The sequence below is a fragment of the Girardinichthys multiradiatus genome, chromosome 21, assembly GCF_021462225.1.
Source record: "Girardinichthys multiradiatus isolate DD_20200921_A chromosome 21, DD_fGirMul_XY1, whole genome shotgun sequence".
NCBI lineage: Eukaryota > Metazoa > Chordata > Actinopteri > Cyprinodontiformes > Goodeidae > Girardinichthys > Girardinichthys multiradiatus.
The window spans coordinates 26,154,900-26,180,839 of NC_061813.1; the positions used below are offsets into that span (position 1 = coordinate 26,154,900).

General features: G+C 38.2%; 2 long non-coding RNA genes across 2 annotated transcripts; both read left to right on the forward strand.

Moving 5' to 3' along the window:
• The first annotated feature begins 10,965 nt into the window (after positions 1–10,965).
• Positions 10,966–18,855, forward strand: LOC124858496. The gene is made up of 3 exons (XR_007035858.1): positions 10,966–16,053; positions 16,710–16,768; positions 16,917–18,855. It is a non-coding gene; the product is annotated as an uncharacterized LOC124858496 (long non-coding RNA).
• A 745-nt stretch (positions 18,856–19,600) lies between these two features.
• Positions 19,601–21,679, forward strand: LOC124858495. The gene is made up of 3 exons (XR_007035857.1): positions 19,601–19,970; positions 20,092–20,171; positions 21,414–21,679. It is a non-coding gene; the product is annotated as an uncharacterized LOC124858495 (long non-coding RNA).
• The last annotated feature ends 4,261 nt before the right edge of the window (positions 21,680–25,940 follow it).

Here is a 25,940-nt window from a genome sequence, read left to right on the forward strand (position 1 = left end):
TCCTTCCAAATATACCAAGGCTTACGCCACCACCAGGATCGGATCAACCCACTTCATCTTCAGCGTATACGTCTTCCTCCGGGGTCCGAGCGCCAAAGAAATAATCTTTCATTAATAAACTCTAACCGTCATCTCGTTGTTTCTCCATTATGTGAGTCTTTCCAGGTTGAAATGCTCATGTTTAGGTGAGTGACCATTTTCTTTTAGCCATACTCTGACCTAGAATAAACGGCCACATTTGACTTACTTAAAAGGTAGGTTCTCTTGTCTTTTTCATTTTGAAAAGTAGCTTTGAGAAAGAGGCTTTTGCTTTGCATTTCATTTATGCTCCTCTTAAAAACAATAGGCCTGGATTGTTGATAAAAAGATACTAGAGCTTTATGATCAACATAAAAATTCAAAATTAATAATGCTTAAGTTACATTTATATATGTTCTAAAGTTATTTCTTTACAAGGGGCGTTTCTTGTACTTAAATCAAATTTTGATATTTTTGGGTTGAATTATGCTATTTAAATAATGGAAATTTTTATTAAGCCTTTTTAAAAGTCAGTCAGTAATTTTCTACCGCTTATTCCATAGTGGGTCACGGGGGAGCTGGTGCCTATCTCCAGCAGTCTATGGGCGAGAGGCTGGCTACACCCTGGACACGTCGCCAGTCCATCGCAGGGCAACACACAAACAACCATGCACACACTCATTCACACACCTAAGGGCAATTTAGAGTGACCAATTAACCTAACAGGCATGTCTTTGGACTGTGGGAGGAAGCCGGAGTACCCACGCATGCACGGGGAGAACATGCAAACTCCATGCAGAAAGACCCCCGGTTGGGAATCGAACCCAGGACCTTCTTGCTGCAAGGCAACAGTGCTACCAACCGTGCAGCCCCCTTTTTAAAAGTATTTAACAAAAGTTACAATAAGTCTGCAGGGCACTGTATTCACTAAGTCAATGAATATATAAAAAAAATAGAGGAAAGAAATCTGGCAGACTAACAAACTGAATGTGTTTTCTTCAAACCACATCCTTTTTTAATCCTGTGGGACCCTAGAGAAAACTTTTACATTATATTCCAAGTGAGAAATGTACGCTAAAACTAGGAGTCTGTTAGTTTGTGTTTTGTGCTGCTATTAAATAGGATGTTAAGAAGTGTTACATGTGTGAAATTATACCACAGAATTTACGGTGTTGCCTCAAAAGACTACTTTAGTCTGACATTTTCCTATGCAGCAGGATACAGATATCCATTCAATTCATTATAATATATTTGTAAAAAATAATTACTTTAGTAACTAATTTTACTAAATGAAACACATTATATAGATTTACACAAAGACAAAAAAAAAGAGATTTACACAAAGACGGATGTTTCAAGCCTTTATTTCTATTGTTTATAATGATTTTCCACTTACAGATAATGAAAACACAACTTTTAAGATTAGAATATTAGGCTACATTTGACCAATAATAAAAACATTTTAATACAGAAATGTTGGACTAATAAAAACAATATTTAACACCTGTTTAAAGGTTGTTGTCCTCGAAAGGTACTTTTAATCTGTCAAATGAGCCTCATCGGAACACATATTCTAATTTATTGAATGTACATAGCAGGTACATAACAAAGAAGGCTTGGAAACCCAAAACCGATACACTTCACTAAATAAATTATGTGACTCCTGGAGTGAATATTTTCTCTTGTAGAGCCCATTACCCATAAGGAAACATCTGTGGGCCTTCATTTTTTCTTGTTAGGGTGATGATGGTGGAAGATTTTCAGTAATCTATCAAGCTGATCTTTAACTGTCAAAAGCAAGCATAGAAAAGTGCCATTGTCGTGGCGATGATGGTGGCGGTGATGTGGCTTTGAAGTTTACCTGTCAGCTCGGCACTCTCCTAACCTCCAGTGACCCTGTTTGTCAGCTACACTTACAGGAACACTGTGAAACACTTCACATTCAGCACATTTTTGACTTCATAGAGCAACGGCGTGCATTCTTAGAGCAGCCTTAGGATTTGTTGCTGCAGCCAACGTTGTTAGCTCTAACCACAGTGCTTATTGATGGAGACAAATTTGGCCAACCTCTCTTAATTTGACTTATTTAAACTGCCAGCCCTTTATGCTTTTAAAGAAAGCCAGTCAGAATGCTCCAAAGCTGAAATCCCAAAATGTCTAAGTTGACTGTCTTTGTGTCTCTGGGGCTCTCTTCCTTCATTATACCTCCTTCTGTCAATTTTCGATAACACAATTTGAAGATGTGAGGAACCATAGAGTGGGAAAATGTTACATTATCTCTATGAACAGTGGGTATGTTTCTTTTTCCATGGCCTGGATAAAAGGAGTGGCCTCGCAATTTCTCTCAATTTTTCCATTCCCCACAGAGATGTTTAAGGGTAAGATGACTCTCCTTATGTACTCGGTATACACAGAAACATTGAATTGATGCATACATAGTTCATTTTGAGTTTTCGCAAACCAAGAAAAGCAGTTCAGAAGTATTTTGTATTAAAACATGTTGAAATATTCTGTCTTCTCAGTATTTTGGCACATATCTACAAACGTCTTAAACTTAGAAAAGAGTAGAATGCATTTATTTGAACCACCATAACTCCTATGCCTCTGAATTAAATCCAGTGCAACAAATGGCATTCAGAAATCACCTAAATAGCAAATGGAGTTCACATGTGTGAAGGTATGGCTGTTCTTTACATTTCTCTGAGTTTGTTAGAAAATGCTAGTGAAAGAATGTCATCATGAAGACCAAGGAAAACAGTAGCCATGTCAGGGAAAAGGATATTTAGAAGTATAAAGCAGGTTTAAGTTATAAAACATTTCACAGAAAATTGTTCAACATGTCTTATGAAAATGAAAAGTGTATAGCACATCTGCAAACCTACCGGGACAAATTAACAGGCCAGGCAAGTACAGCATTAATCAGAAAAGCTGCCAATAGGCCCATGCTAACTCTACAGGAGCTGCGTAGATCCAAGAGAATCTGGTGAAGGACAACTATTAACTGTACACTCCAAAAATATGGCCTTTAAAGAAGAGTGGCAAGAAGAAAGCCAAATAAAGTTCTGCAGTTTACTTCAAGCAATATAGGGAAAGTATTCTGGTCAGTCTAGACCAAAGTGAAATTTTCAGCCCAAAGCATTGAGGAAAGCTAATAAAGTACTTCACTTTGAAGACACCATCCCTACCCCGAAACATGTTGGTGAACGTATCGTGCTGCAGGGATGCTTTTCTTCAGCAAAGACACAGAAGCTGGCCAAAAATTGATAGAGCTAAATAGAGAGAAATCCTTAAAGAAAACCTAATAGAGGCAGCAAAAGACTTATGTCCCTTTCCTACTAGTACCTACCCAGAGCGGTTTGTCCCGGGTCAGCTCTGCTCTACATGGAATTGTTTTCCATTATAATTGAGTACCACCTAAACCTGGGCAAGATCGTCAATAGCAAGGCAGCCCAACAGTACGAAAAAGTAATGTGATGTGATTTGAACCTTCTGCTCAGTCTATAGTTGTTGTCAGACTCAGAGTAAAAGAAGAGCTAGAGAAGGCTGCAGCCGGCATGACGAAGCACTCTGGATAAAGACAGTAGTGAGAGGGAAGCCATGGAGTGATACAACTAAAGGACTTGTGATGGTAAGCTAATGCTACATAGTGCTGGCTTCCTGTAGTGGTTATATACACAAGACGTCCAGCATACAACGATTTAATGGGGGAAGATTATTATAATATGTATGCTGTGACTAGTGATGCCACCCCCAACCCAATCAGTGAAGACATTCCTCTGACGTCGCATTTTAAGCACAACTGACCACGCTTAGAACCGCAAGCAAGCAGGTACTAAAAATAGTAATGGTTCCACATAACTGTCACTAATGGAAAAGCCTAAAAAGACAGTAGAGCTGTATCAAACTGCAATGAGTACGGACTAGTGGAAAAGGGGCAGTCTTGAGGCATGTGGCAGAGACTCACTTCCCAGCAGGAGAATGAGTCTAAACATATAGCCAAAGCTATAATGGTCATGTGTTGCAGCAGAAAGCTCTATTGCAAATATGTCAGTTTGTAGATGTGAAAAAGCTGATAAAAACATACCGCAAAATACTTTGTCACTGTAAAGGGGGAATGGTGGCCTACTGGTTAGAGAGGAGGGCATTTGCATCCCAGAGAGGTCACAAGTACCCTGGTTCAAATCCTACAGCCTGCCAATTTCTGTCCCTCAGCAAGACCCTTGGCCCCTGAATGGTCACTGGGCAACACACAATGGCAGCCCACTGCTCCCTAAGGGATGGGTTAAATGCAAAGGACAATTTCTCCATTGTGAGATCAGTAAAGTCTAAATTTTTAAAATCCCAGTGGAGTATGTTAAATGGCTAGTTGTAACATGACAAAATGTGGAAACGTTAAAAGGGTGTAAGTAACTTTGAAACGGACTGTAATTTAAAACCTACTTAATTCGCGCAATTAAGTTTTTCTACGATAACTGAAGTAGCGTTGTCATCAAAGATGTATGGTTTTCCCAAAAGCAGTACTGGTAAACTCATCCCTTCATTGAAAACACTGTTCTGACACATTCCAGGCAATTAATTCCTTTGCTGACCATTCATCTTAAATGCTAATGAAAACTCATCACCTCTGAATGATTTAGCTTTAGATTATATGTTTAGAGCTGAAATATTTGAGCTTTGCTAAAGCTAAATTATGCCAATACCTCTGCACAATATAGTGGTGGTCATTAGAGTATGAAAACAACAGCCTAACATGATCAACAATCAGACGACAGCTATTTCAGCCATGCAGCCTGGCTTTATTAGCATGGCTTTATCTCTGATATCATCAAAACACTATCATCAACTAAAAGTTAACAGCATAAACCCTGAGCTCCTCTATCTCCTGAATGCGACGTACCGTCATTTGCTGTTTTTTCCCCCCTGCCCCTGTGACTGATTATCATTACCTTTTCTTGCAAATACCATGCTCATTATGTTAGTGTACAGCCAAAACATTAGTAGAGGAAGCCTATCTCTCTCCCATGAAGGGGAGAGGAGAGGAGAAGAGCTATGGAGGCAGATTTTTCCCCTAGCCTCAGCAGCCAGCCCTGGCACACTCGGCTATTAACCACAATGAACATGGGCTTTGTTATTAACATCTGTTCATCAGGGATCGGGCCCAGGCCTAATCACCCCTCACACCTTCTGTTTCTGCACAAGAAGAGTGGCAATCAAGGGCATCATTTGGCAGCTGGCTGGAACTACTAATGCTTTTCTCCTGCTTCTACTCCAGCCCCCCCTTGCTTCCCTTCATCGCATTTTCTCTCCTCACTGCAATCATTTTTTTCCCTGTTTTCTCTCCTTATCCTCAAAAAAATGCTCTCTCATGGGATTAGGAAAACACACACTGAAACAAACAAACATGCTCACACAAACACAGACAGAGCAAGAGTAAAACCTCCAATAGAGTTGAGATGGTAGATTTACAGACAGCCAAAACGTGTCCAGCACTGCAGGTGGTTCAAGCGAACTGAACCTCATTTCAACCTTTCTGGCCTGCTCCTCCTACTATATCGCAGGCAGATGTTTACAGGTTCACATCAACCTTCCGAAACGACTGAAAAAAAACAAAACACAGATGGGGTGTGAAGGAAAATACAGAGCCAGGAAAGAGATACAATGAGAGATGTGAGAACCAACAATGGTGAGAAATCAAGAGATAATAGAAAGATTGACAGATTAGCAGTAGAGGGAAAGAACCCAATGGAGAAAAACACCCATTCATAGACAATTGCCTTAAATAAAGACTATTTTTGGAAATGTTTTTGTTGTAAAATATGTGAAATGTACTAATATGAGCCATAAGATACACTCTTTTTTATTTAGGATGTTTGCATGGTTTTCTTTGAAGTGTCTGCTTGTTTGTGGCAGATCTGTTGTTAACATATGATATGTATTTCTCTGCTGTGACACATGTCAGAGATTGCACCATTTGTTGTCATCGGATTAATCCCTTTGTCAGCTCTGGTCTCTTGAGCACATTGTGTCTCCTTCTGTTGCCCACAGGAAGGAAGGACTGGGGCATCTGTGTTTGGTTTGGCTATGTCTAAATCAGCACTCCTTGTCCTACCACACTAAACACACGCACACACACACACACACACACTTGTTTTGCTATATGTAGTGAGGACCATGTGTTGACTCCCATTGACTTCCATTGATTTTCAGTCATTTTCAACCCTTTCTATGCCCTAACCCTGACAATTGCCCTAAACCTAACCATTACCAGTGCATGCCTAACCCTAACCTTAACCTAAAGTCAATTCATACCTTAGTCCTAAACCTAACCGTTAGCAAAATAGGTCGTGAGGACCAGCAAAATGTCCTCACTTTGGTACAAACGGTCCTCAATTTGATGATGAAATCGGTAAAATGGTTCTCACTGTGATGCCAAGACAGGAACACACACACACACACACACACACAACAACCACACACACTTTTGCTTTTACCTATGTGTTTGTAAGTGGGAACAACATGTACTTTCTGTCTCAAGAGAGGTTTACACAGAGGGTTGGCTATAAAAATCTTTTTTATGTGTGGGTGCTGGTCTGTGATGGCTGTCACACTTATTGGGTACGGTTTCTGGGGCAGTCAGTATGAGATGATGTCAGGATCTGGGTGTGTGTTTGTGTTTTTGTGCTTGCTACATGTGCTCATTCTCAGGTGGTGCTGGAGCTCTCAGGTGTGCTGGGTGACAGGTGCGACTTATTCCACTGATTGCCAGGAGGAGTACTTAAGCTGGAGGCTGCCAGCACTTCAATGCGAGAGTGTTTTGCCACAGTGGTACAAACTCTAGCCACACTCCTAGTTATGCGGTGCACGTCGATGTCGTTTAACTTTGTATTTTTGCTCCTCTGCAGATTTTGAAAGCTAAGGCTTTGGATCTATGTCACTGAGTTTTCTGGACTACGTTTTCTGAAAGTTACTCTGGATGATCAAGCCTGTCTTTGTTCTGAGGATTCCTATCCTGTGATCTACCTTCGTTTGAATTCGCATCAAGCTGGCAGCTTCCTGTCCTCTTCGTCTCCTGAGCCAAGCCACAAGCGTACCCTGTCCACCCTCCAACGTAAGCCAGCGCACATCGAACTTGTTTACGGTAACCTGAGCTCCACAGAACAGCACCAAGTGAACTCTTTACGGATATACCTGCTTAAGACATGGATCCTGAATCCCAATCCCCCTGGCGAGCTGACCATCATAACTCAGTAAGCTGATCTCAGTATCAAAATAACTATTTGCTCTTAGTTTCGTTTTTCCCTCCGTTACCCATAGTCATCCATTCTTTTCACTTATCTCCTTACAGGGAGATATTTCGTCCGTTCCGTTCCTGACTATATCTTCAATGAGCAATCTTTATTTTATTTCCTCCTCCTGAGTGTTCTCTGTATGTGGGTCCAAACTATTTCGAACATAATGACAGATGATTACCAGGATTCTGCTGTCAGTCAAAAAATTCACTGTTATTTTAAATCTTGGCAATTACTCTTTATACATTTCAAACTAGAATAACTAACTAATTTACAGCATAGTTTCATCTTAGCTGCAAGATATTTGTTTTTCTTTTATAACAAACTTATTTTGGGTCAGATACTGACACGTCCAAAGACTCAATCATGTCTTGAGTATTTAGGGACAAGTTGAGTCCCTACTCTTTGAGAGGCAACTCCAAGTCAAGTCTCTAATGACTGAAACTAACATTCTTATGCCAGATGCGTGCCACCTAGTCTACATTCATGTGGGTTACAAAATAAAACTCCACACCAAGCAGGTCCACATCTAACCCATAAAGGACTGTGGGCTCTGAGGACCACTTATCTATTCTACTTATGACAAAATCTCAGTGGGTAATATATTTAAATTATTCTCAAACTAAATTTAATATATGAAGTATCAGTCAGGTCTCAAGTGTTTTAAGTCCAGGTCAAGTCTTGTGTATTTCACCTCGAGTCCATGTATTTATTGTTTTTGTGCAATAAGACAAATACCCAAACTAACAAACAATACGTGTATATATAGGTTCAGACATTCTTAGAATAAATAAAAAGCAAAACTACAAATTTGCTGTCAACAATATAAACACTGCTAGTGCATTACTCAGATTTTCTATCACACTTATACTCTGAACTTATCCAAATAATCAAGGAAAGTCATCAAATGTAATCATTGTGAGTCTGTCATACTGTGATATAACAGCCAGATCAACAGTTAAATGACCCTTTAGAACAAAGGAAAAAATTAGATATGTAACCGATGTAGGACTACACATAAAAGGGATAAAAAAAGATCTGATAAATAAATTGGATTGGTGCCGTTCAATGGTGTGGCAGTTGGTAGCACGATTGCCTTGCAGCAAGAAAGTCCTTGGTTTGACTCCCAGCTCATCTAAGCTTTCACAAAAAAACATTAGGTTTTTCACTTTCTACTCAGGAAAAACAACTTCCATGTTACAGTGGAAAACAAATAAAAAGTTGCATTGTTTTATTGTGACCAATGACTAATTAATCAATTAATCCAGAGTCTGGATATTTTCCAAACAACTATGAGACCTGGGAGACCACAGGAATAAACCAACTTCAGTGCCTTTGCCTTAAGTTGGACTGAGGGGTCGCAGCTTATGAGGTGGATTCATAAAGCTGAAAGAGCCAATTTTACGGAATTTTACTTAATGGAAATTTAACTGTTTGTTCAAAGTGAGAGGTCATATATCATCCTTCTAATTAAAAGCCAAGACACAGACTCATTACAGTTCAGCTGACCTTAGCTACTTCCACAAAAAAAAAAATTTTTTTAACATTTATCTGAAATGCAAACACAATGTGATCCGTTTCCACCCGATACTATGTTTACTTCCTCTAATTAGAAGCAAGATTTGTCTAATTAGCCCTTTCGCAAGCAAGGAAAATCCTTTTTAATGAGGTAACATGTCCTTAAGGTCATTTCCGTTTCTCCAGCTTGTGTGTCAGTATTTGAAGGCAAGTGTGAGTGTGCGTTTTCTCCCCCCGTCTGTTTTTGTATTGTCGTTTTTAATTGAAAGTGCTGACTCAGGTTGTCTCCATCTGTTAAGCGAGGAGCAGCATGACTGCTAATAATTATGACCTTTGCATTGTGTCTTCTCTCATGCTGCTGTACTTTTATGAAAAGCATTGCTTATAAAGATAAAAATAGAACACATCTATTTCTCACATGAATATAAAAATATTACCTGATGATTCTTAAACGGTGCTATGTTTAGAGAATTGACTCAATATGAGTCTTTTTCTCTTTAATGTCACACCACCATTATTTGTCTGTAATTCTTATTTGCTTCCTCCGTTTTCCTTGTTTTTCTCCATTTCTAGCCACAGGGGTCAAAGATGATGCACACTGTTGACGTTAGTCAACAATAGCTTTTTGGTCATGGCTCAACGCGTCCACACTTTGCCTCTAAAGACAAGGGTCGTCAATTTTATTGTTTAAAAGTCATTCTGCCTAACCTCTACGACTCCATTTTCTTTCATTTCTTGACCTAACTACCCATACAGTTCTCGTCTCCCTCTCGTCTGATGGTTTCAAAGTGTATGTATTCACCACGCAAGAGCTCTCTCATTTCCAGAATTCTCGACATTGTCATCTCATTCCTCATGGACAGCTCTATTTCTGTAATGGTGCATGGTCAACCATTATCTCTCTATCATACATTTCTGTGTAAGATATTTACCCATATATACAGGGGTTGGACAATGAAACTGAAACACCTGGTTTTAGACCACAATAATTTATTAGTATGGTGTAGGGCCTCCTTTTACGGCCAATACAGCGTCAATTCGTCTTGGGAATGACATATACAAGTCCTGCACAGTGGTCCGAGGGATTTAAGCCATTCATCTTGCAGGATAGTGGCCAGGTCACTACGTGATACTGGTGGAGGAAAACGTTTCCTGACTCGCTCCTCCAAAACACCCCAAAGTGGCTCAATAATATTTAGATCTGGTGACTGTGCAGGCCATGGGAGATGTTCTACTTCACTTTCATGTTCATCAAACCAATCTTTCACCAGTCTTGCTGTGTGTATTGGTGCATTGTCATCCTGATACACGGCACCATCTTCAGGATACAATGTTTGAACTATTGGATGCACATGGTCCTCAAGAATGGTTCGGTAGTCCTTGGCACCCATCTAGCACAAGTATTGGGCCAAGGGAATGCCATGATATGGCAGCCCAAACCATCACTGATTCACCCCCATGCTTCACTCTGGGCATGCAACAGTCTGGGTGGTACGCTTCTTTGGGGCTTCTCCACACCGTAACTCTCCCGGATGTGGGGAAAACAGTAAAGGTGGACTCATCAGAGAACAATACATGTTTCACATGGTCCACAGCCCAAGATCTGCGCTCCTTGCACCATTGAAACCGACGTTTGGCATTGGCATGAGTGACCAAAGGTTTGGCTATAGCAGCCCGGCCGTGTATATTGACCCTGTGGAGCTCCCAACGGACAGTTCTGGTGGAAACAAGAAAGTTGAGGTGCACATTTAATTCTGCCATGATTTGGGCAGCCGTGGTTTTATATTTTTTGGATACAATCTGGGTTAGCACCCAAACATCCCTTTCAGACAGCTTCCTCTTGCGTCCACAGTTAATCCTGTTGGATGTGGTTCGTCCTTCTTGGTGGTATGCTGAAATTACCCTGGATACCGTGGCTCTTGATACATCACAAAGACTTGCTGTCTTAGTCACAGATGCGCCAGCAAGACGTGCTCCAACAATTTGTCCTCTTTTGAACTCTTGTATGTCATCCATAATGTTGTGTGCATTTCAATATTTTGAGCAAAACTGTGCTCTTACCCAGCTAGTTGAACCTTCACACTCTGCTCTTACTGGTGCAATGTGCAATCAATGAAGACTGGCTACCAGGCTGGTCCAATTTAGCCATGAAACCTCCCACATGAAAATGACAGGTGTTTCAGTTTCATTGTCCAACCCCTGTAGATTGAGATTGTCACCTCTGTGTCACCTAGAATTGTGATATTGGAACCATTTGTATCTGTCTGAAGCTTGCTTTCAAAATCAGGCGTTACAACGCCAGCCAAGACTGAGATTTTCTGCCGTCCTCATCAAAAACTGGTATATTTAGGGGAGGAAGTGTGCCCACAGTGGAAACATAACAGAAGAGCTGGTGTGAGCCCACATAGCCAGGGGAATGCTGCGGTCCCCTTCTCTGTCAAAGTAAAAACGGTGAGGTGCTAAACACCTTCCATACCAGCATTGGCAGGGGGGCTCACAATGCCATTAGAAAAAGTGTGGAGAAACACTGTGAGTGTCAATACCTCAGGCTGGTTTTACTGCAAGACTCTGCATGTCCAAGGTTGCTGCCTCAGTACCAGTAGAACAGAGCAGAAGACAGGAAGGTGCTGTGAAAAATATAAACACAGCGGATTATATGGGGCAAGAGGTGTAGGTGGGGTGTGGAGGGTGGGTTTGTGCTCAAAGGAGGAAAAATAATATTGTCACTGTTACCTGGCCTTTATGATCTTGTAGAGCATTTATGTACGGTGACATTTATGACTGAACCTGCATAAAGCGGGAGATACATACATTTGAAGAGATATACTGAGTTAGAAACACACAGTTGAATGTTATTGGAAAGAAAAGTCGACCAGGATTTGATGGGTTAAATGACCGTGTCCCCCCTGTGTTGAGGGGGAATGTGCTCCTGTGCTGTGAGCGATTGCTTCCTCTCTCAGGGGTTCCAGCATGGGGCCAGACTGGTGGCTGTTAGCTGGAGATGGATGACTCCTCATCATACCTCTGCCGACAAGTAGAGCGCATAAGCAGAAAACAACGCTGAAATCCTGAAAAAGCAACCAAAGCAACTACTGTATGAACACAACTGACAGTATGCTTACCTGGTTGATTTTAATGGAGGGGACAAAAGAATAAAACATAACTACAACAGTGTGATGTAACATTTGGGCTAAGACACATTATGTAGCATGTCATCACAGGAAGTCATGATTTCACTTAATTACAGGATCTCAGATTGAAGCACAAAATAAATACACCACTTTAGTGTCAGTTGTTTTTCAAATAAACTAAATAGTCAGCACATCCCTGAATAGCAGCAAACATTTTTGCTAAAGACATGTTGTGCCTCTTATTTGCTTCAGGAATTGTTACTTTTATTTGGGAATGATGTCACACCCAACTTCACTGTGTTCAAGTTTTAGGATGAAAAACCAATGGGATTTGATAATTGTTAAGTTTAGTGACCAGTTCCACTGCACTTAGCAGTACATGCCAACAGTAATTTATTTAGTTAATTAAAAAAAACAGTTACAGAACTATTCATTTATAGTCATATGACATAATTTTCTAAAAGGGACAGCTCCCTGATTCTGAAAAGAAATAATACTGTCAAAATATGTTCATAATGTAAACAGACCTAAACTTTATACAACTTCATAAAGAAACTTTAGTAACTGTTGTATGAAGTATGTCCACACAGGCTTCCCAAAACAAAAATACTGTTTGAGGCAACTGTGGGTTATTAAGAACATTAGTGAGAAAATATGTCAACAGATAACACGATGTCTTAAAGTTGCTCCATTTTATTTGTTTGAGCTTTTAAACATTGTCTGTCATGTAACATGTTGGGTTAGAAAATGTTACCAGTCTTTTGGAAGAATTAGGTAAGGATCTACATTCTCCAAGAAAAATCCATGTGGTTTTAGTAATGCTACTTGGGGTAAATGCAGTAATGGTTAATGTAAAATGCCTGTAATATTTCTTTTTTGTTTTAAAAAGGGAAATAACTCTTTTTAAACAACTTTTCTCTTTCACACATGATGCCATCTCTGCTCATTTATATACGCAATGACTGCTCAGGGCAGGAAGGCTAGAAAAACATATTTTGAATTTTTCTCATATTAAAGATGAGTATGGGTATGGGTAAATAAGTCAATTCAAGTAAGTCATACAATTCTGATCCATGCATATCTAGTTCATTACCATTGCTCTTTGTGACTATTATAGAGACAAAAACCAGTATAAGTAGTAATAACTTAATTTTATAGATAGCATAACATGCTATACTCATTATATATCTGATTATGATGTCAAAGCTGGTGGGGATCCTTTTGACTTTTCAATTCAGAATTCAAACTTACCAGAGGTTTCCAGATGTTTTTTTTAACTTAAAATGAAACAAATGGACCAAATGTGTGGCATCATTGTTATGTAAAGATGTGTGATAATGGGCATGCAGCTCAGAGCTTATCTAAGATTTCTGATGTGACATTTCAAAAATGTTGCATAGGCTTGATTCATATCTAATTTATTTAAATTAAGTTTAGTTTAGGTGTTTTTTTTTTTTTATATTGCAACAATTCACAACAAATGTTCTCTCAATGTATTTTACAGTGGGTCAAATGTATAGCCAGTTCTGCCACAGAATCCCCATATATGATAGAATTGTAAATTACATAAATATATTTGTATTACTTTGTTGAACACAATTATTCTTGAAGGCTAAAAAATTAGGTGATAAAAAAATTGGAAGGAAGACTGTCAGTGTGGTTGATATAGAATAATTTTAATACACAACCTAAAGTAACTTTTCTCTGTCAATTTTCTAACCAACACAACAGACTTTTATGAATGTTCCTTTCTGTTTTCAATTAATCAATAAAGTTTAGTGTTTATCTTTCAAATTAATTCTCCTTTTCTCCACCTGGTTCGTCTTGCCATTCAGGTACAGCACAAAAATAACTGCACTACCTGAAATTATAAGTCCGTGCATGCTTTGATTACTGAAAACTATTTTTTAAGGAGTATAAATGTAAACAACCACTCAGTGGGTAAGAAGATTGTGAATTCCAGTTGACTTGAAAGTGGAGACATGAAATTGGTAATGACATCACATGCAACTTTACCTCTTTCCAGCCACAAATAGAAAACTGTTGGCACCTCTAATTGGTGTGCTCAGTGACCAAGGTACCTCTTTTTCACAATTCAAACAATAACAATATATTTTAAAGCCTTTGCATAAAAAAAAAAAAAAAAAAAAAAAAAACGTCAGCAAAACGTTTACAAATAGAAGTTATGTTGTACTAATAATGCAACAATGTCATATGTTGAATAAGGTATAAACTAACACAGATTAAAATAAATGTATGATTACTCAGGCTATCAATGTATTTTATCCACAAAACAGTCATGTTGTATTGTGGAGTTGGGACTGGTGGCAAACCTCAGACTTTTTAACTTTTTTGTTCTGCAGCAGCAGCACTGTGAACATTTTACACATTTTATTGCAATACACATGCTCTGTACAAAACACAAGTGCATCATAATAAACACATATACTTCATATATATGACATGACTTGATGTTTCACAATGCTCTTCATTCCTTCATTTTACACCCATGTTGGACATGTTTTTTTTTTTTTTTTTTCTATTCACAAACACTTGCCTTGAAAGAAAATGTATGACACCAGCTTTAGAATGTGAAACCTGCAGAAATGAAGTCAAGATTTCAAATCATGGGAAAGCTGTGAAAGGACCCAAAGACCCAAAGCTAACAATAAAATACCTACAGTAATCACTGAAACTCTAAGAAGGTATGTGTGCCCTCTTTTAGAATAACACTGAAAAAGACAGAGGTTAAATCTAGGCTATAGTTTTCAATTCATCCATCCGTCTGTCCGTCCATTTATCCGTCTGTCCATCCAATCAATTTCTAAGGACAAAGGTAGTTTTTCCAAATCAAGTCTTAAGAAAGTGAGAATTTCTTTGCACGGACATGGTCATGACGTCTTCATTAAAAGTTAATTCTAAGAGTTCCCCTGACCCCATAGTGATGCATAGCACATAGCTCAACATAGTTCAAAAGGATTTAATTTTAAAAGAAGGAAAGACATTCTCCTCCCTCCATGTGTTTTAAGCTTAGTTTACTTCATCTTTCTTCTACATGGTCCACAAATCGGAGGTCACCCTCAAACCCCAGCAAAAAGAGTGGATGGATCCTGTGGTGTTGACTTTAACATAATGTCCTCCCTCCCCTCCATGGTGTTCAGAGAGTCCTGAACAATGTATCTGAAGTGAAGTTCGCTCAGCAGGTGGATGTTCAAATGGGTCTCAAACCAGAGGCACATTGGGAAAGATCAAATGGCTGCTGCCTTAAGGCCTGGCCAAAGTTTGACCTAAACCAAAAAAAACAAAAAATCCTGTTCCAGACCATTGGCGCTCACTACCCTCTCACTAAAACAACACAAAAGAAAGTGTGTGTCAATAAACGTATAGGTTATTTTTTAAATGGTGTGTATGTGGGTCCAGAAATGGTAAAAAAAGGACATGTAAAGGTGTAGGCACACCTGAAAACTCTGACCTGAACTTAGGGAAATGCACAGTTGACCTCTTTGTGGTTTGCCTTTTTAGAACTTGTTATATGGCACTGAATGTGTCAATGCATGGACATATACCCAATGTATAAGAGGCATTCTTAAAGTGTGGTTAAAATTTCTTACATGTTTGTGCCCACATCAAAGAGCAATGTTGAAGCTGTTTTTTTCTGTTTCACAGAATAACTTGTTTTACATTAATCAATATGCACCCATATTCTCAGTTTTAGCTTTTATTTAGTTTTAAAATCACGTAACATATAATTATTTACATATAGATCAAATTTGTAGAAAACATCTAAAATATAGAGAATAGGCTAGTCATGTGGTGCAGCTGAGACTTCTGAACATCTTAAGAGCCACTGATGACCACCAGCTGCTAGGCCCCGCCCTTTGCTCAGTGAGCGATGGGCCAAACTTGACCTTCTCTCTGAGAGGCATGGGCTTTGGAGCTGGGGGGATTGAATACATCCTCTCAGAGTGATAGCTGCTCCAGAGGCTGGAGGCACAGGAAACTCAACCTGCCAATCACTCTCTGTTGTATCAGAGAGACCCAGCAGTGACATGCCAGACATGCCACTGCATCCAAGAGAAGCCATCCAGATGCTCATGGTGAGTACTTTCATCTAAACACTGAAATGTTATTTTCTCAAAGTGTTTATACGCAAAGGGAGTTATTTTTGTTTAAATTCTGAAATTAGAAAGTTTTTTTGCCTGACCTGCAACTTAGCTGTCAGAGAATGTATCATACACAGTGCAGTAAAAAAGTATTTCCCCCCTTAAAGATTCATTCTGTTTTTGTATTTTTGTCATACTTAAATGTTTCAAATTTCAAATCATACTTACTGTACATGCTGCATTTTTTGGTTCAGTTTCACTAGCCACACCCAGGCCTGATTCCACCAGGCTTGTAGAGTCAAGTTATCACCTAAACAGACCCTGTCTGTCAACACAAAGTAGGCTAAAATACCTCAAAAACAAATGCAATTCTCTGGAATTAAGACTTTTCAAAGCAACAATTTCTAAGGCTTTTGGAGTTCAGTGAACTACAGTGAGAACTATTTTTATAAATGGAGAACGCATGGAACAGTGGTACATCTTCCCAGGAGTACTTAGCAAACTAAAATCACTTCTAGAGAGCAATGACTACTCATCTAGAAAGCCACAAATAAACCCAGAACAAAAATGAAATACTGTAGATCTCACTTGCCATAGTTAAGGTCAGCATTCAACAATAAGAAAGACTAATTAATCCATTTTAATACCAGGGTCCAAGTAACCTGACATGCATCCTTTTGGACAGTGGAAGGAAGCCAGACCCACAGAGGTAGGGGTTATTTCCATGGAAACTTGTGAGGAAAGCTGAATTTACTAAGCATGTATGAATGAATGTGTGTAAACCTGTGCTTACTATAATGTGTTCGCTTTGATTATGCAACCTGTGCTTACTTTGCTCTGTATTCTACTCCGCTCAGCTCTCAGTCAGCTAAATGCTTGGTGCCCTGTAAGCGACCCCAGAGGAAAAAAGGGAAGGAGGAGCCACTTGGAACGTATATAGGAAGAGGTCTCCCAAACCCAACTTAGCCAACCCTGGGGTTGTCTCACTGCTTTGTTCTGCCTGTAACTTTGTCTTTGGCAGAATTAAAGCTTCAGCTTTGTATTTTTATGTCTCCAGAAGAATTTTTACTCTGTTTTTAGTTTTTTCCAGTAGACATAATAAGGTATTTTTGAGTACCTTTTTGAGATATATATAACACTTGTGTATTAAAGTTCAGGAGGCCAACAAGATTAGATATGCTTTACACAAACTCCATGGAAAAAGGGCCCAGGTGACCTTCTTGTTTGCTAACAACTGCACCACTGTGTAGTCCAAGTAAGAAGAAGACTGGGCAAAGGTTGCATCCATGGGGGAATTTTAAGGCCAACACTGTTGACTAAAAGAGCAGAAAGACCTTATAGTTCCCAAAAAAACATGTTGATGATTCTCAAAGAAGATATTTTGTGGATTGATGAGACAAAACTGGACATTTGGGAAAATCTGGAATTTATGAACTTGTCATGAATTTATCAGCAAGGCATAAAACACACAGGAAACTAACATCAGTTAGCACCTCAGCAAACACTTCCCTGTGCAAAATCCTTATTAGTGTTTGATGCATGTTTTCTTAAAACTTGGCTCATGACTTGTTTCTAACTTTTGATCTAATCTTAAAGTGAGATTTGGACCTGTAAACATAACGTTTGAGAACTCCTGATAATATATTGTAAATTAAATGTTATCTTTTGTTGAAATTATAGATTTTATTTGTGCAAATTAGAAGCCTATATGAACACATCTTGAGGTTTACTTGGCTGACTTTAATTACATAATTTAATTACAAAATTTAAAAAAACTCCACTCATATCATAACAGAAAGGGAAAGATAAACACAGAAATAATCTTACTCAGAAGATTAAAAATGCAATTAAACATACTGGAATCAATCAAATTCCATTAAAAAAATAAAATAAAATAACAACATACTTTGAAAGAAAAACACAAAATTAGTTTAGTAACTTTGTCCAACTCATGAAAGTATTTAGCATTTTTTGGGGGAGAAAGTTAAGAACCTTGATTTTTGTGTTTACACAAATAAAGGTCTCACAAATCAAACACTATGTTTAATATAATCTAATTAGAGTGGAACTTTCAGTTCCAGTTTGACTAGTCCATATATGGCAGTTTTTATGTCCCAAAACAGTTGTCAACCTTAACGTTGTTTGCGTCTAATGTTTAGACAGTCACATTATTCCAATAGAGGTGTAAATCATTTGTAATTTGAATGTCACTCTTTCACCATTAACTTTCTTAGACTGGGTACCCAGGTTATTACCACACAAATGGTTTTGAAGCAGTGAAGGCTTTTTCAGTGCTTTTGTAACTGAGTGTGGTCAGCTTGCTCAAACAGCACTCGTTATTAGTTGAAACTGTCAACAAAACATCACAACTCAAGAACTACTTTCTTTCTTACTTCAAAATACAAAAACCACAGATACAGTTGTGTTTTGTGAGGTCTGAGTCAGACAAAAATGCAGACAAGAGGACAGAAAAAAAGTGAAGAATATTAATATAAACAAAGAACAAAAACTGGGCAGGATGTAACAGAAATAACCAGCAGTGAGCTATGGAAACCAAAGAGTTTAAATACAGAGATGTGATCAAAGACATGGAAACCAGGTGAATCTAATCAGGGGAATATAGACCAGCTATGAGAAAGGACCGAGCAGATGAACACACATGGAGTTTAACTTAGACACAAAAAGATCTACAAATCAATTTGGAAAAATCCTGAAACTAGCCAAATTGCACAGAAGAAAGCACACAAGAAATAACTAAACTCATAGGAATTAACTAATATGGAATTACACTAATGACAATAATAAAGAACACATAAATGTTCAAACAAAAAAGCACAAAATAAAAATACCCATGGATATTGAAAGATACAGGATGTGGAGCTTAAAATACCCACCTTTATTCTCAGGAACTTCACTACATGAAGTCACATCTAACAGGAACTGGAATGTGTTTTGTAAAGCAGACTTCACTTTGATTGGATTTACTACGGTGGCCAGGAGTTGCAGACCAACTTTACAAAATTGGAAACACTTTAAAAAAGCTTGAGACAAATTCACATTTCAAAAAACAATTTAACAAGATGTGAAATACTTTCCCAAGTCACAAAACAATTTTACAATTGCAATTTCATCATGATCTGATGTGGAATTTCAAAATGAAAGCCCGTCAATGTTAGATATTTCCCATCTATTTTTTTTACTAAATTGCAGAATATATTCATGATATCATGTTTTATCATCCGATCATTTGTTATCTCTTAGTCATCCACATATTTCAAGTGCTATCTGCAACTGCCACACCTATTGCAGTCCAGTATCTAAACAACTGAAGGTGTAGTTGCAAAAACGGGGCAAACGCCACTTGATTGCTGTCCATCTTGAATCATCATGAGCATTCCCATTATCAATTCCAGGTCAGCCGTTAGATTTTGTCATTTGTAAATGTGTTTCGGGAAAAGTGTTTTGCATGTTGTTAAAGTGTTTTCTAAAATGTAAATTTGTTTTCTGAAATGTAAATATTTTCTAAAATTTGTATTTGTTTTCTGCAATGTTAATTTGTTTTCTGAAATCTAAATTTGTTTTCTAATGTGTTGATTTGTTTTCAAAAATGTAAATTTGCCTTCTCAAATGTTAATTTGTTTTCTCAAATGTTAATTTGTTTTCTGACATATGATAAACTGTAAGCAGAGGTGGCTGGCCCATCAGGGAAAATAATTCACTCTCTTTTTAGATAACATAAGAGTCACATGTAAAGCATATTTTACTCCAGTCTATATTAATGTTGGGCCATCAGCAGATATCACAACTTCAGCAGCCTCAAGCACTCCTTCTGTCCCCTCCACCTCAGAGGAGCCCAGGGATGCTACATTAGGAACAAAGGCTGCACCATTGGATTGGATTTTTATTTTGAGGTAATGGTATTTATATTGTTTTTATTTATTTGTAATTTGTTAGGCATGTAAATTGGGTAACATGTCATTTTATAAATTAAAGACAGTGGTAAAAACAATGCTATTTGATTTCTTTTGCAAGCGTATGGAAATCGCCGATGGAGGGGGGCGCCATATAAAATCTTGCCTAAGGTGCCACAATGGGTAGAAGCGGCTTTGACTGTAAGGCTCTACAACATAAAACAATTAAACAACCTGATTTTAAATGTAATGCTCTTTTAGTCATAAACTGAACACTTAAGTCTGAGCTATAACATTTTTTTTTCTCCTAATACAAAAAGCATACTGTCTGTGTAAACAGAAAAAGGATTGTGCATGTTTTCAGGATATTGCTAATAATCACTCCAAATTACTGTGTTCACAATAAAGATGACTGACCTTGGCAATTATTAAAACATTATAGGACTAGGAATTTCACACACAGCCATAATTCGCTATTCTGTGATTTGTCGGTAGTATGTGGAAAACAAAAGAAAGACACAGGTGGATGGGGGACACGGCAGTGGGGGCCTTTTGATTATAATTGACAAAAAGACTATTTTAAGAATCCAGGGATGGGTAATATGTGAGGGTGGATATGTTTGATTTGCTGCTGATTTGTAGAGTCTTGCAATTCAAATCAGCTACGTGAACTCTAAAAGGCAACAGGAGGAGATTCAGCCTTTTTTCTTTTTTGGGGATAGGAAAGTATGGCATTTTAAAATGTTCCCTTATATGTAGATGGAATTAGTTACATCACTTTTAAAGGTTGTAGAAATGGGAGTTTTCCTCTTCAATTTGTAAGATGTTATGAAACTGTTGTGATCTGGTACCATATTCAGCATCCTCCATCCTCGATAATTATTTGCACCCTGGTAAAATGCCTTGAAATAAAGTGTAATTACAGAGATGTGGGGAGTCCAAGATGTCACTCTTTGCTACATTTCTCCAACTGTGAGCTTTGGAGTTGTTTTTTTTAACCTTCCTTATAATCCTTCTCACTGTTCATGGGGGCAAGATTAAACACAGGTCCTAGTCCAATCTCGTTTGTTGCATATTTTGTTGTCTTAGATTATTTACACACAAGGACACAAAGGTATGGAAACATTCAATAAAACACAGAATGTTAGCTTTTCTTGTTCCAATGTGTTGCTACAACTTTTTTATTGTTTATTAATTTTCTAATGATGAATTATTATAGCAGTAGTAGATTTTTAATTGTTCCAAAATAAGTAATTTGCTAAAGCGGCAACAGACAAACTCTTGCTGTCCAGATGAATGAAGAACTCTGTGTGTCTTGGGTTGAAGCATCCACATACAATGTTAAAGGAAACATCTCTTGATACTCATGCTTGAGACCCGGCATGAGAACAATGATGGGCACCTAGGTGGTCAAATGTTGTTTTCTTGTGTGTCTCTCGACAGACAACCAGTGCTTCCTTTGTTGCTGCTCATCACTTTGAAGAAGGACCCATGGTGGGTGTTTATGGTTCCTCGCTTCCCCCTCGATCCTGCATGCTTCCATGCTCCTCTGGTTGGAGTAAGCAGGGGCTATAATTGTGGGAGTGCGAGAGAGCTTATGATATGTAGTGTGAATGTGATGAATAAACTAAATGAGTCCTTCAGACTCCCCCTTATTATACATGTCAACACACATATATATAATTTCATGAACAACAAAAATGATTGCTATATATATATATATATATATATATATATATATATATATATATAGTTGTAGATCTATTAGATGCAATTGCTGGAACATATTGTTGCCAGTCATTAAGCCCAGATTAATACATCTGTATGTACATAAAAGTGAATAGAATGATATTGCTGTAGGCTGGGATCCATAAATTGTGAAGATACAATGTTACCAGATAGAAGGCATATGGCCATGGTAGGACACCGCTCCTTGTAATTGAGCAGCAGAGCAAGCAGTCCATAAAGATGCCAAGACATAGTTAAATATGTATGTAGATGAATGGAGTAATAAATAAATGGTTCAATGAATAATGGCTCGACTAACGTGATTGCAATAGATAAGTCATGTTTTATTCAGGACCTCTAACCCGTTAAGGAATTTTTTAAAAGAAGATGTTACCCTAATGACTGGTTTGTTTAATTGGAGTAGTTATTTTGACAGAGCTAAATTTTTAATGCAAGCTTTTATAATCTCAATAAATGTACACATACTCAAATGATATGGCATCATTCCATCATCAAAAGCATTCCCTTGTATTAAATCAAGAGTTGTTTCAGTCACTGCAAAATGTTGGAAAATCAGCAAAGAATTGCTGAAACTATTTTGTTGTTCATCTCTCTTAAACCAAAACCATTTCTTCCCTTTGTAGTCACCCTGTGTTTCCTCCTACTGAGGATATTCTGTCTACGGACTCACACTGAGCTTGACCAAGATTATTGTTTTGCCATGCCCTCTACAGGCTATCTATGGAAGTGTGGCCACAGGGAAGTTCAAATTTGTCCTCTTGAATTTACTATTCAGAAAAGGAAGCAATGATGCAATATGAGCAGATTAAATGATAATTAGGAGAAACAATTTGCTACTTTATTAGTTAGTACCTATATTAATAAAAGGCAAATGCGTATTTTGATCCTCCTCCCCTTAAATTAAACAACTTAAGTCTGCTTTCCTGCTATGACACTGTTATAACCTGTCTGGACTACGTCAGGCTGAAGCTCTTCTCCATAGGCCACCAGAGTTCCACATTTTGTCTTTCAGATTATTTTCTTGTGTAACTCAAAGTAAAAAAAAAAACAAAACTGTTTTTATGGTGAGAAATGTAGATCAGTCAGTTAGTTTTTGTTTATAGAGCACTTTTCATACCCAACTAGGGCAACACAAAGTTGCACGATAGTGTCACAGAAGATAAGAAGGGAGGGGCAATGAAAAACAAACTTCATTGACAAGGCGAGTGGCAAAAAAGACGGAATGAAAAAATGTAGAAAAATATGTTGTCACCAGAGGAGATGTTCGTTTGAAGGAGTGAAAAAACACAGGAGTGTTGATGATGAGGATAAGACGCTAGAGGTACACAAAAATTATAGGAAACATAGGTTCAAAAATCCTGGTAAGAGTTTTAAAACTGAGATAGATAATAAAGAGGAATAATACATGCAATATTATACTATACACTATTATATTTATTTTTAATCACAAATAAATAAATTGGATTTATATTCAAATCTATGTTTAATTCAAACAACTGGCTCACTAATTTAAGCAATTAAAACATTTACAAACAAAGTTATTTAAAATTAATAAAATGCTGAGCTAACACTCCAATAAAAATACAGATATAGTAAATTAAATGTTAAATTAGGAATATATTTTTACTTACGAAATGTCAGCTGAAGGCTTAACATACAGGTCCTTCTCAAAATATTAGCATATTGTGATAAAGTTCATTATTTTCCATAATGTCATGATGAAAATTTAACATTCATATATTTTAGATTCATTGCACACTAACTGAAATATTTCAGGTCTTTTATTGTCTTAATACGGATGATTTTGGCATACAGCTCATGAAAACCCAAAATTCCTATCTCACAAAATTAGCATATTTCATCCGACCAATAAAAGAAAAGTGTTTTTAATACAAAAAACGTCAACCTTCAAATAATCATGTACAGTTATGCACTCAATACTTGGTCGGGAATCCTTTTGCAGAAATGACTGCTTCAATGCGGCGTGGCATGGAGGCAATCAGCCTGTGGCACTGCTGAGGTCTTATGGAGGCCCAGGATGCTTCGATAGCGGCCTTTAGCTCATCCAGAGTGTTGGGTCTTGAATCTCTCAACGTTCTCTTCACAATATCGCACAGATTCTCTGGGGTTCAGGTCAGGAGAGTTGGCAGGCCAATTGAGCACAGTGATACCATGGTCAGTAAACCATTTACCAGTGGTTTTGGCACTGTGAGCAGGTGCCAGGTCATGCTGAAAAATGAAATCTTCATCTCCATAAAGCTTTTCAGCAGATGGAAGCATGAAGTGCTCCAAAATCTCCTGATAGCTAGCTGTATTGACCCTGCCCTTGATAAAACACAGTGGACCAACACCAGCAGCTGACACGGCACCCCAGACCATCACTGACTGTGGGTACTTGACACTGGACTTCTGGCATTTTGGCATTTCCTTCTCCCCAGTCTTCCTCCAGACTCTGGCACCTTCATTTCTGAATGACATGCAGAATTTGCTTTCATCCGAAAAAAGTACTTTGGACCACTGAGCAACAGTCCAGTGCTGCTTCTCTGTAGCCCAGGTCTGGGGAATGCGGCACCTGTAGCCCATTTCCTGCACACGCCTGTGCACGGTGGCTCTGGATGTTTCTACTCCAGACTCAGTCCACTGCTTCCGCAGGTCCCCCAAGGTCTGGAATCGGCCCTTCTCCACAATCTTCCTCAGGGTCCGGTCACCTCTTCTCGTTGTGCAGCGTTTTCTGCCACACTTTTTCCTTCCCACAGACTTCCCACTGAGGTGCCTTGATACAGCACTCTGGGAACAGCCTATTCGTTCAGAAATTTCTTTCTGTGTCTTACCCTCTTGCTTGAGGGTGTCAGTAGTGGCCTTCTGGACAGCAGTCAGGTCGGCAGTCTTACCCATGATTGGGGTTTTGAGTGATGAACCAGGCTGGGAGTTTTAAAGGCCTCAGGAATCTTTTGCAGGTGTTTAGAGTTAACTTGTTGATTCAGATGATTAGGTTCATAGCTCGTTTAGAGACCCTTTTAATGATATGCTAATTTTGTGAGATAGGAATTTTGGGTTTTCATGAGCTGTATGCCAAAATCATCCGTATTAAGACAATAAAAGACCTGAAATATTTCAGTTAGTGTGCAATGAATCTAAAATATATGAATGTTAAATTTTCATCATGACATTATGGAAAATAATGAACTTTATCACAATATGCTAATATTTTGAGAAGGACCTGTACAGCTTCTGTTCAAAACCCAAAAAGTGTGGGCCAGTTAGAGGTATACATGAAGGTTCAAGAACCGCTACAATTTCTTGTCGCATCATTCCGATGGTTTAAAGTCATTTAAATGGAATGCCGGAGAACGTTCTGGAGTGATCAGCGGAGTATAGAGTAGCACAGCACAACCCCACCTGTTGCTGTCAATGATTGTAGCTTTTCTATTTTATTATATATTTTTGTTTTCTACATTTATCTAAATAACATAGTAACGTCAAACCATCACATTTTTACTCGAGAATCTCATATCGACAGATGACCCATCACTGCTTTTAATCCAGAACTGAGACACAAACAAACTAAATGTTTGTTCTTGTGTATGTATATTTTTTTTACTCATATTTAAACAGTGCATATATTAGCACATGTATTTAATACATTTATAAATTTTTTTTTTACAGAATTGTTTTTTATTACCTGAAGAGTGAGTAACATCAATTAGTGAACTTCAAAATCTGCACCTAAATCCCTCCATTTGTTTCAATACACACTTTGAGACACTTTCAGGAAAGCTCCTGCAGAATATTAAAAATATATGAACTTTATTTGCACAGAAGCAACCAAAGCTGTCACAAAAACACATAAGCAAGGATGTAGTGACACATTCAGAGTTATTCAAAGACCCATTATACGAGAAATTAGGCAAACAGGAGATGAAGAAAGGGGAGAAACACAGCAGGATTTCATGATTTGTCTGCAGAAGCTGCATGATATTACGGTGCAGAAAACAATATTCCAAGTACATTGCTTTTTTTTTTTTTTTTTGTCCTCATTTGCTTGTGTGTATTTGACTGGGCTTTGAAGACTCTGCTTTCCCCCGTGCATCTTTATTATGGAACAGCTGAAACCCTTCCTCAAACTCTGTCCAGCAGACACCAGCTGCATTCACCGTCACAGACCTCTGCTGGCCTTTGATGTCTGCTCCACTGCCCGGCCTCTGACCATGAAGACTTTCT